The following is a 13,910-nucleotide window of genomic DNA, read 5'->3' as shown; positions in this document are numbered from 1 at the left end:
GGAGGCTCATGGGAACGGATGATTGGTGTTGCCAGGAGAATCCTTGATTCAATGCTCTTGCAGCAAAAGAGTCGCCTGACCCATGAAGTGCTGTCAACACTAATGGCAGAAATTATAGCTATCATCAATGCACGTCCACTCCTACCTGTGTCTACAGACCCAAACCAACCTTTCATTCTTTCACCAGCCATGTTCCTCACACAGAAATCAGGAGTTCCACCTCCTCCAGGAGATTTCACAGACAAGGACCTCTTCACAAAACAATGGAGGCAAGTTCAAGCGCTCGCAAACCAGTTTTGGGCCCGTTGGAGCAAAGAATACTTACCATCCTTACAACAAAGACAAAAATGGACAGTGACACGCAGAAACCTTCAAGTTGGGGATCTGGTCCTCCTCAGGGACAAGCAGACCATCTGCAACTACTGGCCCATGGCCATAGTCACAGCAACCTTTCCTGGGAAGGATGGACATGTGAGAAAGGTTGAAGTAAAAACGACCGACCACGGTGACAACAAGAACCTTCCTTAGGCCAGTTGCAGAAGTAGTTCTTCTTCTGCCTAAGGACTGATTTAAGGACTGTTGTTTGGACTCATTCAAGTTCATAGTGGCCTCACACAGGCCAGGCGGGGAGTGTGATGCCTCAAAGGCATTTATTTCATTTATCTTTAATGTTTGCTTAAAGTAATTCTTTCGTATGTATTTAAGTTAAAAAGAACAGTAAAAAGACTTCAAAATGTTAAGAAGCTTTAAATTTGAAGGTTAGCTTGCTGGTGACCTCACTTCCTGGTGGGTGACCTGTATTACTTCATTTCCTGTTTAATTCCTCTTCCTGGTTGCTCTAAGAGGGAGAGGGACATGCGGTCTTGCTCTGAGGCTTATCCACAGCCATCCACTTGGGAACATTGTTCAGGCAACGTCGTAAGTGTATATATTTCATGGTGAAGGTGTTAAAAAGGCATAAATAGCGGTATTTGTTAAAAATTATATTTTATTTGTGATTCATGGAGGTTGATTTGTACATGTTAAAAAAGGGCAGTTTTGATGATCATTACTGTTGCTAAAGCTAACACGAAGGTGTAAGGTCACATTTTGAGTTATTTCATGATGCAATATTTATGTAAACGATCATTTTTTCTATTCTGTATTTCTTTTCAACTACAGTTTTCACCACTTGTCAAATGAAGATTCTGAGTAAAAAGTCAACTCTACTCGGACTCGTGTATTCATTGACAGAGGTTTAGCTTGGTGTTTGATCGGAGTTGTTACACTCTGCAACAGAACACTACAAAGTTATTGAATCATTTTCCTCAGAAACCAAACAAAATGATTGACAAACATGTTTTTACAAACTCAGTGTTGGACTTGGATCAGCAGGATAAGCTGATGTTTAAAGGCATTTGAGTCTCGCTGTATGAGAGTGCAGTTATTACTCAATGTTTATGGCCCGGTAAATGGCCTGTATTTATATAGCGCTTTACTAGTCCCTAAGGACCCCAAAGCGCTTTACATATCCAGTCATCCACCCATTCACACCACATTCACACACTGGTGATGGCAAGCTACATTGTAGCCACAGCCACCCTGGGGCGCACTGACAGAGGCGAGGCTGCCGAACACTGGCGCCACCGGGCCCTCTGACCACCACCAGTAGGCAATGGGTGAAGTGTCTTGCCCAAGGACACAACGACCGAGACTGTCCAAGCCAGGGCTCGAACCGGCAACCTTCCAATTACAAGGCGAACTCCCAACTCTTGAGCCACAATCGCCCATTAACTAGCCACTACTGGATGCGATTATGGATGATGTTCTTTCAGTGTTGCACTTTGTAGACGCTCCCTGAGCCTCACAGCCAGCTGCACATGGACCAGCTGACATTACCCAGCATTAGAGGCGGCTGTAAAAAAATGGATTTTCCTATTTAAATGGTTTTAATTTGAATAAAGCGATGTTGATTCATTCAATCCTGAATCGATTTTTAATATAAATGTATTTTGCCAGAATCTCAGGTTAAAGCTCCCAAAAGTATTTCAACAACAAGCAAACAGATAAAACAGTAAATGAGAGCAGCTAAACACACAAAGATGGAAACACAGAGCGTGGATCGTTCACTCGACAGCACGTACATGGACACGCCGTCGGGGCTGAAAGTGGACAGCTCACAGATCCTGAAGCTGCAGGTTTCATCTGTCTCCAACCAAAACTGACTGAACCAGCAGCAGAAGAAGATCCAAACTACGCTTTATGTTTGATGAACATCGTCATGAATTCTCTCTGACTTTGACGTTTACTTCCTGCACAGCTCTCTCTCTCTCAGTGTACTTCAAGAACAGTTTACCTTCAAAAATCTGTTTCCTGCATTATTCACTGCTTATTACGCACCAGTCTGCTGTTGTGTTCACTGCTGTCGGCCTCCCAAAACAAAGCCTCATTTCTGCTGTTCAATACTGAAGAAATTTAAACCTTTTAAAATGATGACAGATTACAAACTCTCAGCTGTGTCTGTAATCAAACCTCTGTAACTTTGCTTCACTTCAGCAGCATCAGCTCATGTTCACATGTTGATTCATGGTTTGCTTCAGTTTTGATGGACTGCAGAATATTTAGAAGGTTATCTGCTATAAAAAGCCAGAACAGGAAAATCTGCTTCATGTGTTTCTGTTTGGCCCCCTGTGCAATTCAGTTTGTCTGTACTTTCATCCACAGCAAGAGAGTATGCAATAAAGTTTTTGCTTCTTTCACACAACTGTGTTCTTAAATCAGTGGCCATCTCACAAACCCAATCAGCAATCGTATTTCTGCTCAGGCTCACATTTTCCAAAATCTGCATTTTGTCTGGACACAAGACGTCGCACAGCTTCATCATGCAGCTCTTCAGAGTGGTACCGGGCTCATTTCGCTCCTCTGCTACAATAAAATTTTCATTCACAACAGCTTCAATTTGTGATTTTGCTCTGATGAAAAAAGTCTGCTGAAATGTCAGATTCTTCTTCTTCCCGTGTGTCTTCTTTAAGACACACGGGTTTACCAGCAATGTATGTAAACATATATTCAGTCACCCACTGGCGCTGAAAGGCTCTGCTTTCAGAATCAACTTTTCTCTCCACCATTGTGAGCGGTTAGCGTCGCAATAACAGAAGTTTAGCGTTCAACAAGGAGGCTGCAGCGCTGCATTATGGGATCTGTAGTTTGTATATTATTAGCGCCTCATATCGCAGGGCCATGCATAACAATAATAGTACATCTATATAAAACGATCTCGCGGGCCGGATATAAATGTACGCCGGGCCGGATGTGGCCCGCGGGCCTTGACCTTGACACATGTGCAGTGTTGCTGTTGAGATCGATCGGTCTGCAAATGTCGGATCCTATACTTATTCCCGGATTCTCCGTTAAAGATTTTTCAGTGGCTCATGTTAATATTTGTAGCCTTAAATATAAGACTCAGGAAATTCAGTCACTGTTGTCAATAAATACGATAAGTTCAATTCAATTCAATTTTATTTATATAGCGCCAAATCACAACAAAAGTCGCCTCAAGGCGCTTCATAGATACAGAGAAAAACCCAACAATCATATGACCCCCTATGAGCAAGCACTTTGGCGACAGTGGGAAGAAAAATTCCCTTAGTTAGATAAGTGTGCTGGCTATTTCCGAGACACATTTAGATGCTGCCTTTGAGAATAATGAATTTGAAATAAACGGTTATAAGTTGTATAGGAAGGACAGGAACAGATTTGGAGGGGGCGTAGCCCTATACATTAATGATAATATGGCAAGCAAACTTGCCAGTGCGAGCTGGGTGAGGGCCTCCAGCTCGCACTGGAACGGTTCGCAGCCGAGTGTGAAGCAGCGGGAATGAGGATCAGCACCTCCAAATCTGAGGCCATGGTTCTCAGCCGGAAAAGGGTGGAGTGCCCACTCCGGGTCGGGGATGAGTTCCTGCCCCAAGTGGAGGAGTTCAAGTATCTCGGGGTCTTGTTCGCGAGTGATGGGAGAAGGGAGCCGGAGATCGACAGACGGATTGGGGCTGCAGCTGCAGTAATGCGGACGCTGCACCGGTCCGTCGTGGTGAAGAGGGAGCTGAGTGTAAAAGCGAAGCTCTCAATTTACCGGTCGATCTACGTCCCTACCCTCACCTATGGCCACGAGCTGTGGGTAGTGACCGAAAGAACGAGATCGCGGATACAAGCGGCAGAAATGAGCTTCCTCCGAAGGGTGGCTGGCCTCTCCCTTAGAGATAGGGTGAGAAGTTCGGCCATCCGGGAGGGGCTCAGAGTAGAGCAGCTGCTGCTCCACATCGAAAGGAGCCAGCTGAGGTGGTTCGGGCATCTGACAAGGATGCCCCCTGGGCGCCTCCTGGGTGAGGTGTTCCAGGCATGTCCCACCGGGAGGAGGCCCCGGGGCAGACCCAGGACACGCTGGAGAGATTATATCTCTCGGCTTGCCTGGGAACGCCTTGGTATTCCCCCGGATAAGCTGGAGGAGGTGGCTGGGTGTCATGGTCCGCGGCCTGGCGTCTGAGGTGCTGATGGGATGCCCACTCCCGTGGGCGTGGCCGCTGACTCCACACCTGCATCCCATCCCAGGCGATCACCAGGTGGACCATTTAATCCTGCCCAGCCTGCTGCTCCACGCCAGTCCGTAATCGTCCTTCAGCGGTAACGCACACCTACGGGAAAGTCCTTAGGCAATCCTATCCGTGTGAACTAGTACTAACTCTGCCTTGTATACCCAGATCACTGCTCGGCGTGTTTTGAGTCACCAGCCTGTCCACCTGCCTGTCCAGAATTTGGATCACGATCAACCCCAGCCGCCTCACCCTTTCTGGAGCTTCTCCCCACGGACCCTCACCCCTCCCTCCGGTTCCCTTGGCCCCGCTATCATCGTAAGACGCGTACACTACCTCCCCTCGTATGCTGCCGGTTTACCCGCACCCCAATAATCCTTTTTTCTTTTTCTGTTTCAGCCTCCCACGGTCCCGCTCTCTGCATTTCCTGCGCGATTCTTCTCCCGGTCCCTCGGTTTCTCTGGTTCCGTGCGTTTTCTCCCTTCTACTCTCCCGGGACACTCTCAGTTATAATAAAGTTTATTTTTTCTCTCGTACCGCTGTGTGTGTGTTCTGCTCCTGGGTCCAGCTTGTGTGTTGAACTTCGGTTCTTGACAGTACGGACTGGCCAGTATGGACCCAGCAGATCCACTCCGTTCCGCCATTAATAAGCAGGGCGCTATTCTCGGTCGCCACGACCAGCAGCTTCAATCGCTCCAGGACCGCTACCAAGAGCTCAGTGACACTCGGGAACAGCTGCGAACCAAGCCGCCCGATCCCGTGCCCCACGGCGTTTCGCCTCCGCCTTTGGAGCCCTTCCACGGGGAGTTAGACCTGTGTGGGGGGTTCCTTTTTCAATGCTCCCTGTTCTTCAGCCGCACGCCACACGCCTTCCCCACGGATGCAGCTAAAATCTCCTATTTTGTAGGTTTATTACGGGGACGTGCTTTAACGTGGGCTGAGGCCTATTTAACATCTCACTCCATTCGTGATTGCGATTACGATGATTTCCTGGAGGAGTTCCGGGCTACGTTCTCCCCTCCGGTCTCGGAAGATGACGCCACACAGAAGTTGCTGGGGCTCCGTCAGGGGCGGCGCAGTATCGCGGAGTACCTAGTCGAGCATCCCTCTCCTGCGGGAGAGGGATGCCGAGCGGCGGCTTAAACCTATGGGCTCCGTATTGCGCCCCGGGATCAGTGTTTCTCCGCCCACGCCCACCGCTGCGTGTGCGCGCTCTCCGTCGCCTCCCCCGCCCGAACCCATGCAGATCGGACGCTCTCGGCTTTCTCCGGAGGAGAGGGAACGCCGATTTCGGGCTGGAGAATGCCTGTACTGTGGGAGGCCCGGTCACCGCATCGCTGTCTGCCCGGTCCGCCCAAACGACCCGGCCCACCGGTAAGTCCGGGGATACGGGTGGGCAGCACGTTAAGCACTACTAGACCCCGATTATTACTGTCCGTTACCCTCGTAACTAATAACCAGACCTTTACATGCTCCGCGCTGGTAGACTCCGGGGCGGAACAGAATCTTATGGATGAGAGACTGGCTAAGAAATTAGCTGTGTCCCTCACGCCACTCGAGCCGCCCATCCCTGCTTCCACGTTGAATAATCAAGTGTTTGCTTATATCACCCACCAAACTGCACCCGTACAGTTAGTCACAGGTGCAGCTTTCCTTTTTCACTTTTCCCGCTCCTGACACCCCGCTTATCTTAGGTTACCCCTGGCTACAGAAACATAACCCTCGCATCGATTGGGCCGGAAAGAGGATCGCGAGCTGGAGTGTGTTCTGTCTGGCGAACTGTTTGGGGTCGGCCGTTCCCTCCGCCTCAACGAAACGAAATTCAACCCCGCCACCCGCACCGGACCTCTCTTCCGTGCCCCCCGAATATCACGATCTTCGGCAGGTGTTCAGTAAGGACGAGGCGCTCTCACTACCTCCTCACCGTCCTTATGACTGTGCCATTGATTTACTCCCGGGAGCTTCGCTGCCCTCTAGCAGACTGTATAACCTGTCTCGCCCCGAAAGAGAAACCATGGAGAATTACATCCAAGAGTCGCTAGCGGCAGGACGAATCAGGCCGTCGTCCTCCCCTGTCGCTGCGGGTTTTTTCTTTGTGGGAAAGAAGGACGGGACGCTTCGCCCCTGCATCGATTACCGGGGTCTTAACGACATCACCATCAAGAATAAATATCCCCTCCCACTAATTAATTCTATTTTTGACTCACTCCAGGAAGCCACAGTCTTCACCAAGCTGGATCTGCGGAACGCCTATCACCTGGTTCGAATACGTGAGGGTGATGAGTGGAAGACTGCCTTCAACACCCCACTGGGGCATTTCGAATATCTGGTGATGCCGTTTGGACTAACCAACGCCCCGGCGGTTTTTCAAGCTCTAGTCAACGACGTGTTACGGGACTTCCTAAATGTGTTTGTTTTCGTATACCTAGATGACATTCTGATCTTTTCCAAAACACCCGAAGAACATCACATCCATGTGAGAAGCGTACTACAACGGCTGCTCGAAAACAGGTTGTACGTCAAGGCGGAAAAATGTGAGTTCCACGTTTCATCCATCTCCTTCTTGGGCTACATTCTAGCAGGTGGGCAGGTGAAGACCAACCCGGTGAAAGTCAAGGCAGTGTTGGAATGGCCGGTTCCGGAGTCACGGAAGAAGCTTCAGAGCTTCCTGGGGTTTGCGAACTTTTACCGCCGCTTCATCCGGAACTACAGCTAGGTGGCAGCGCCGCTCACCCAGCTCACCTCACCCAAAGTGCCCTTCACCTGGTCCCCTGAAGCCCACGCAGCCTTCGCTAAGTTAAAACGGTTATTCACTTCCACACCCATCCTAACCCACCCAGACGCTGCTAAGCAGTTTGTTGTAGAAGTTGACGCGTCTGATGCGGGAGTGGGAGCAGTTCTCTCCCAGCGGTCTGGGCCTCTGAATAAGCTCCGGCCATGCGCCTTCTTCTCACGCCGACTCACCCCCGCAGAGAAGAATTATGACATCGGCGACAGGGAACTGCTAGCCGTTAAACTCGCTTTAGAGGAATGGCGCCACTGGCTGGAGGGGGCCGCTCAGCCCTTCCTCATCTGGACAGACCATAAGAACCTCCTGTACCTGAGAACTGCCAAGAGGTTGAATCCACGCCAAGCTCGCTGGTCCCTATTCTTCGCCCGCTTCAACTTCACGCTCTCCTATCGTCCAGGATCGCGGAACACCAAGCCCGATGCGCTCTCCCGTCAGTACTCCTCCGACAGCGAAGCGACTCCCCCCGCCACCATCCTACCCATCCTAGGTGGGCGCCCTCACCTGGGAAATAGAGGAGACCATTCGCCGAGCTCTCCCGGGAGACCCCGATCCAGGGACCGGACCACCCGGACGGCGCTTCGTTCCTGCTGCCGCCCGTGGAGCTGTCATCCACTGGATCCACACAGCACGATTCACGTGCCACCCAGGCGTGAACAGAACGACGCACCTCCTCAAGAAACATTTTTGGTGGAAAACGCTAATAAGGGACGTGAGGGACTATGTGTCTGCCTGTGCCGTCTGCGCCCGTAATAAGTCATCCACCCAGCGCCCCGCAGGCCAGCTCCACCCGCTCACTACACCCCACCGGCCCTGGTCTCACATCTCCCTCGACTTTGTTACCGGTCTCCCTGTCTCGTCCGGAAAGCGTGTCATTCTCACCGTTGTAGATCGGTTTTCCAAGGCCGCTCACTTCATCCCGCTAGCCAAGCTGCCCTCAGCCGCTGAGACTGCCCAGTCGTTGGTTGCTAATGTGTTCAGGCTCCACGGAATCCCCTTGGAAATTGTCTCCGATCGAGGTCCCCAGTTCACCTCACAGGTGTGGAAGACCTTCTGTTCCGCTCTCGGCGCCAAGGTTAACCTAAGCTCCGGCTTCCACCCGCAATCCAACGGACAGACTGAACGTCTCAATCAAGAACTGGAGACTATGCTACGGTGCGTGGCCAGTCAAAACCCCTCCTCTTGGGTTACCTACCTGCCCTGGGTGGAGTATGCCCACAACACTCTAACCTCGTCCTCCACCGGTCTATCACCTTTCGAGGCGTCTCTCGGATATCAGCCTCCGCTCTTCCCTGAAGTGGACTTGACTCTCTCCGTCCCGTCGGCTCCACACCACCTTCGGCGCTGCCAACGTGTATGGCGCAGCGTTCACAGCGCCCTCCTGCGTGCGAAGGAACGACATGCGCACTACGCCGATCGTCGCCGCGCCCCAGCCCCTGACTACCAGCCGGGACAGAAGGTTTGGTTGGCTGCTGGGAACATCCCACTCCGGGGCACGTCCCGCAAACTGGCTCCCCGTTTCATCGGGCCATACGAGGTGGGCCGAGTCATCAACCCGGTGGCGGTCAGGCTTCGGCTTCCAGCCTCCCGGCGTGTGCACCCCACGTTCCATGTGTCTCAGCTTAAACCAGTCCGCCTCAGCCCCCTGTGCCCTCCTTCCACGCCCCCTCCTCCCGCCCGGCTCGTCGGCGGCCATCCGGCCTATGCGGTCCGGCGTATCCTGGATGCGCGCCGGCGCGGGCGCGGCTGGCAGTATCTCGTGGATTGGGAGGGGTACGGCCCCGAGGACCGCCTCTGGGTCCCGCGCTCCTTCGTTCTGGACCCTCGCCTCATCTCTGCTTTCCATGCTTCTCTCCGCAGGCGGGGTCCCGGCCTGTCGCCTGGGGGCGACTCTTGAGGGGGGGGTACTGTCATGGTCCGCGGCCTGGCGTCTGAGGTGCTGATGGGATGCCCACTCCCGTGGGCGTGGCCGCTGACTCCACACCTGCATCCCATCCCAGGCGATCACCAGGTGGACCATTTAATCCTGCCCAGCCTGCTGCTCCACGCCAGTCCGTAATCGTCCTTCAGCGGTAACGCACACCTACGGGAAAGTCCTTAGGCAATCCTATCCGTGTGAACTAGTACTAACTCTGCCTTGTATACCCAGATCACTGCTCGGCGTGTTTTGAGTCACCAGCCTGTCCACCTGCCTGTCCAGAATTTGGATCACGATCAACCCCAGCCGCCTCGCCCTTTCTGGAGCTTCTCCCCACGGACCCTCACCCCTCCCTCCGGTTCCCTTGGCCCCGCTATCATCGTAAGACGCGTACACTACCTCCCCTCGTATGCTGCCGGTTTACCCGCACCCCAATAATCCTTTTTTCTTTTTCTGTTTCAGCCTCCCACGGTCCCGCTCTCGGCGTTTCCTGCGCGATTCTTCTCCCGGTCCCTCGGTTTCTCTGGTTCCGTGCGTTTTCTCCCTTCTACTCTCCCGGGACACTCTCAGTTATAATAAAGTTTATTTTTTCTCTCGTACCGCTGTGTGTGTGTTCTGCTCCTGGGTCCAGCTTGTGTGTTGAACTTCGGTTCTTGACAGCTGGGGAGAGGGAGGTCTGGGCCTCTTTGCTTAAGCTGCTGCCCATGCGACCCGGCCTCGGACAAAGCGGATGAAAATGGATGGATGGATGGATGGATGGCAAGCAAACTACGTACAGACTTAATGTTTAACGACCTGGAAATTGTGTGGGTTCAGTTACACCCGCTCTATGGCAGGCCTGTATTAGCAGGTTGCTGCTATAGACCCCCAAGTAGTAATATGTTGTATGTAAAACGAATCTGTGAAATGCTGGAAAGAGTAACTGAGGAAAACAAAGACATGTTCTTATTAGGAGACTTTAATATCAATTGGTCAGCTCCTTCTTGTTCTTTAAGGAAAAAGATAAGTTCATCAGCGTCGGCTTGTTGCCTGTCTCAGATGATCACCATTCCCACCCGGGTCACGGTCAACGCTGGAGGTCATAGGTCATCATTATGCATTGATCATATATATATACAAATGTTCCTGAGCATTGCTCTAATATTGTTTCTATTCCAGTTGGTTATAGTGACCATAATCTTGTAGGTTTGACCAAGAAAATGAAACCACTGAAAACTGCACAAAAGATTATTTTTCATAGATCATACAAAAATTTCAATGCAGATAAGTATATTAATGACGTAAAAGAAATTCACTGGACTAACATCTGCCTCGAGAGTGACCCTGATATGGCATTATCTATGTTAATTGAAAACTTTTGCTACCTGGCTGACAAACATGCCCCCTTAAAAAGATTTACTGTTAAAAAGAACTACGCACCTTGGTTAGATAATGAACTTAAGGTTGCAATGTCAGAAAGGAATATAGCAAAAGCAAAAGCACATAAGTCTATCAGTCCACAAGAGTGGGCAAGATATCACGAGTTAAGAAATCAAGTAACTAAATTGAATAGGCGCAAGAAGAAAGAATATTATCAACTTAAGCTCAAGGAGGCCAATAAGGACAGCAAAAAGGTGTGGAAAGTTTTAAATAATATAATGGGTAGAGATCTTGCTATGGTGATGTCTCACATCTACACGGGTGGTAGGTTTATAAGTAAAGCTAAGGACATAGCCACTTATTTTGCGAATTATTACAGCAATAAAATAACAAATTTAAAATCTAATATGAGCAAAGGCGATCCCACCTTATCACGTCGTCTTATACAGGATGTTATCATGAATAATAAGCTATGCCAATTTAAGTTTGAGGCAGTGAACGTGCAGATGGTAGAGCGCTTATTGATATCACTTCCTGACGATACATCCTCCGGCTCTGATAACATAGACAGTAAACTGCTCAAACTTGCAGCCAAGTTTGTGTCCCTTCCTATATGTCCCATATGTAATAGATCTTTGGCATGCAGCTTATTTCCATTGCAGTGGAAAGAATCGAAAATAATTCCCATCCCTAAAAACAAGAATGACGTTTTTAATGGTGTCAATAGCAGATCTATTAGTCTGCTCCCCGTTCTAAGTAAAATTATGGAGAGGATTGTCTATGAACAAATTCAACGTTACCTAATAGAAAATCAGTTACTCACTCAGTTTCAACATGCCTACAAACCTGGTTATTCCACCAGTTCAGCTCTTATTCACATGACAGATAACTGGTACAAATATCTGGATAATGGGAATTTGGCCGGGGTGGTATTTTTGGATTTTAGTGCTGCATTTGATTTGATAAATCATGATCTTTTGATAGATAAACTAAAATGTTATGGATTTTCACCAGCTGCTTTGTGCTGGATGGAAAGTTATTTGTCTGGAAGAAGGCAAAAGGTTTATTATAATGGTTATTTCTCGGAGGGCTGTGAAATGAACTGTGGTCTACCCCAAGGCAGCTGCTTCGGTCCACTTCTCTACTCAGTCTTTACAAATGATTTGCCGTATGTCCTGGATAAATCTCATCTTGTAATGTATGCTGATGATTCCACCATGTTTTATTCAGCCAGTAGCCACTCTGAATTGACAAGCGTGTTACAACTAGATTTGCTGAACGTGTTTGATTGGATAAGTAAAAACAACATGATTATAAACGTGACTAAATCCAAATCCATGTTAATAGGAAGTAGAGTACGCTTAGTCAACAGCCCACAACTAAATCTTTCCATAGCTGGATCGGCATTAGAACAGGTCACCCAGATTAAATTACTTGGTGTTACCATAAACCACCACCTTTCATGGTCTCAGCACATCAACTCTGTTATTAAGAAAATGGGACAGGGCATAGCTATAGCTAGGAAATGCTCTTTTTACATCACTTCTTCAATTATGAAAGATGTCATTAATGCACTAGTATTATCTCATCTAGAGTACTGCTCAATCATTTGTTCTGCAGCTAATAAGACAGATCTGAACAGACTTCAGTTAGTCCAAAATAGGGCGGCCAGATTAGTGTTAAGGTGTTCATACTATACAAGTATTGATAAAATGCACGATAAACTTTCTTGGCTTTCTGTACAAGCTAAATTATACTATGGCTTACTTGTATTTTTAAAGAAAGCAATACTGGTAAACACACCACACTTTTTTTATGCTCAGTTGCAGTATCCAGATGAAATACATAATCATGCTACACGATTCTCAACTAACCACAATTTAGTAACTCCTCGAGTTAAAAGTAACTTTTTGAAAAACTCTGTTATATTTAAACCATCTTTTCAGTGGAATAAGTTGCCTTATGCAATTAGAGAATTGGCTTCTATTCATAATTTTAAAAATCACCTAAAAGCCTATTTAGGCCGTTTTTAATGTATTTGTAAAAATTGTAGAGGGTCACTTGTAATGGAAATTGTGTATTTTGTTTGAGTGTTGTGTTTTGGTTTTTTTGCTTTTTTATATAATTTTTAATATTCACATGTTTACATTTTCAGAATTGTAAAACCTTATTGTGGATCTAAGAGCCAAATTATGTGGACAATTTGCATCCAACTCATTGTGTAACATTTTATTTGGTGGTATTTGATGGTTTGGGCCCCAGGAAGACTAGCAACCACTGTTGTGGAAGCTAATGGGGTTCCTTATAAATAAACAAAAAAACAAACATGTGCAGTGTTTATACCGTTACGGAAAAAACATGAAAAAAAAAACCCCCATCGGCCCAAAAAAACAAAAAATCACCATCGGCCCACCGGGCAAATGCCCGGTATGCCCGATGGCCAGTCCAGCTATGTATTCATCTCAGCACAACTAAAACATGCTGACTGACCTCAGAGTTTCAAGTCCACATCCTGGACTCTCCAGGAAACCACACAGATGCTTCACTCCTGAATCCTGCAGCTTGTAGTTAGGGCTCAGCTCCAGCAGTCTCAGATGGCAGGGGTTGGACTTCAGTGCTGCTGCCAGATAATCACAGCTGATCTCTGACAAACCACAGACACTCAATCTGTATAAAAAATGAAAGATGTAAGTTTATTAGACAAAGTATGAGCTTGAAATCATTCAGTGTTTCATCATCTGTTCAGAGCTGAAGAAGGTTCAGAATGTAGAAGTTTAGAAAATGGAAACTCCAAACAGCTGAAGCCAACAGGAAGCAGCTTCAAACAAACACAACAAGAGAAAAAACTCTGAATGTTTCACATTAAAGTCGTACATTTATCATAAAAACAGGACAAAGACTTGAAAAAGTCGTGTTTTTACTTCCAGGAACCACAAGGCTTCACTTTTAAAGGTGAAGTGTGAAAGAAATGGACATATTTGAAGTCCAACACCTTTTTCCAGTCACATTATTAACCCTTTAAGACCTACCATAGAACCAAGTCCGCTAGAGGTTATATTATATGTTTACATGCTGTGGTGCCATTTTTGGGAGCATTTCAAGTTGATATACATCAATACAACCATTATATCCCAAATTTTAATAATATGTCTGAATTAAGTGCAATTACATTTACATATTACATACAATTACATATTAGTAATTACATCCATTGCAAAAAAGTGCAATAAACTACAAAATAATTTAAAATCGTTTTACTTTTTTTTAACATATATTT

At 47.9% G+C, this 13,910-nt stretch overlaps 1 protein-coding gene and 2 long non-coding RNA genes across 5 annotated transcripts in view; 2 read left to right on the top strand and 1 right to left on the bottom strand.

Moving 5' to 3' along the window:
* LOC146712470 (NACHT, LRR and PYD domains-containing protein 12-like) overlaps window positions 1-13,910 on the bottom strand; it is a 134,337-nt gene that overhangs the window by 44,021 nt on the left and 76,406 nt on the right. The window lies entirely within an intron of this gene.
* Window positions 4,500-5,104, top strand: LOC146712476 (uncharacterized). 2 transcript variants are annotated; one of them, XR_014919256.1, is made up of 3 exons: window positions 4,500-4,659; window positions 4,737-4,886; window positions 4,968-5,104. It is a non-coding gene; the product is annotated as an uncharacterized LOC146712476 (long non-coding RNA). The 2 variants fall into 2 exon arrangements; XR_014919255.1 differs by having other exon boundaries at window positions 4,737-5,104.
* LOC146712475 (uncharacterized) lies at window positions 9,199-9,873 on the top strand. Of its 2 annotated transcripts, XR_014919254.1 has the most exons (3): window positions 9,205-9,428; window positions 9,506-9,655; window positions 9,737-9,873. It is a non-coding gene; the product is annotated as an uncharacterized LOC146712475 (long non-coding RNA). The 2 variants fall into 2 exon arrangements; XR_014919253.1 differs by having other exon boundaries at window positions 9,199-9,428; window positions 9,506-9,873.

The sequence above is a fragment of the Copadichromis virginalis genome, linkage group LG3 (genome assembly GCF_057382275.1).
Source record: "Copadichromis virginalis isolate Kocher_CV1m ecotype Utaka linkage group LG3, C_Virginalis_male_GT1.1, whole genome shotgun sequence".
In the NCBI taxonomy this organism is placed as follows: Eukaryota; Metazoa; Chordata; class Actinopteri; order Cichliformes; family Cichlidae; genus Copadichromis; species Copadichromis virginalis.
Note: the sequence above shows the minus strand (reverse complement) of the source record. Positions and strands in the feature narration are given on the sequence as shown.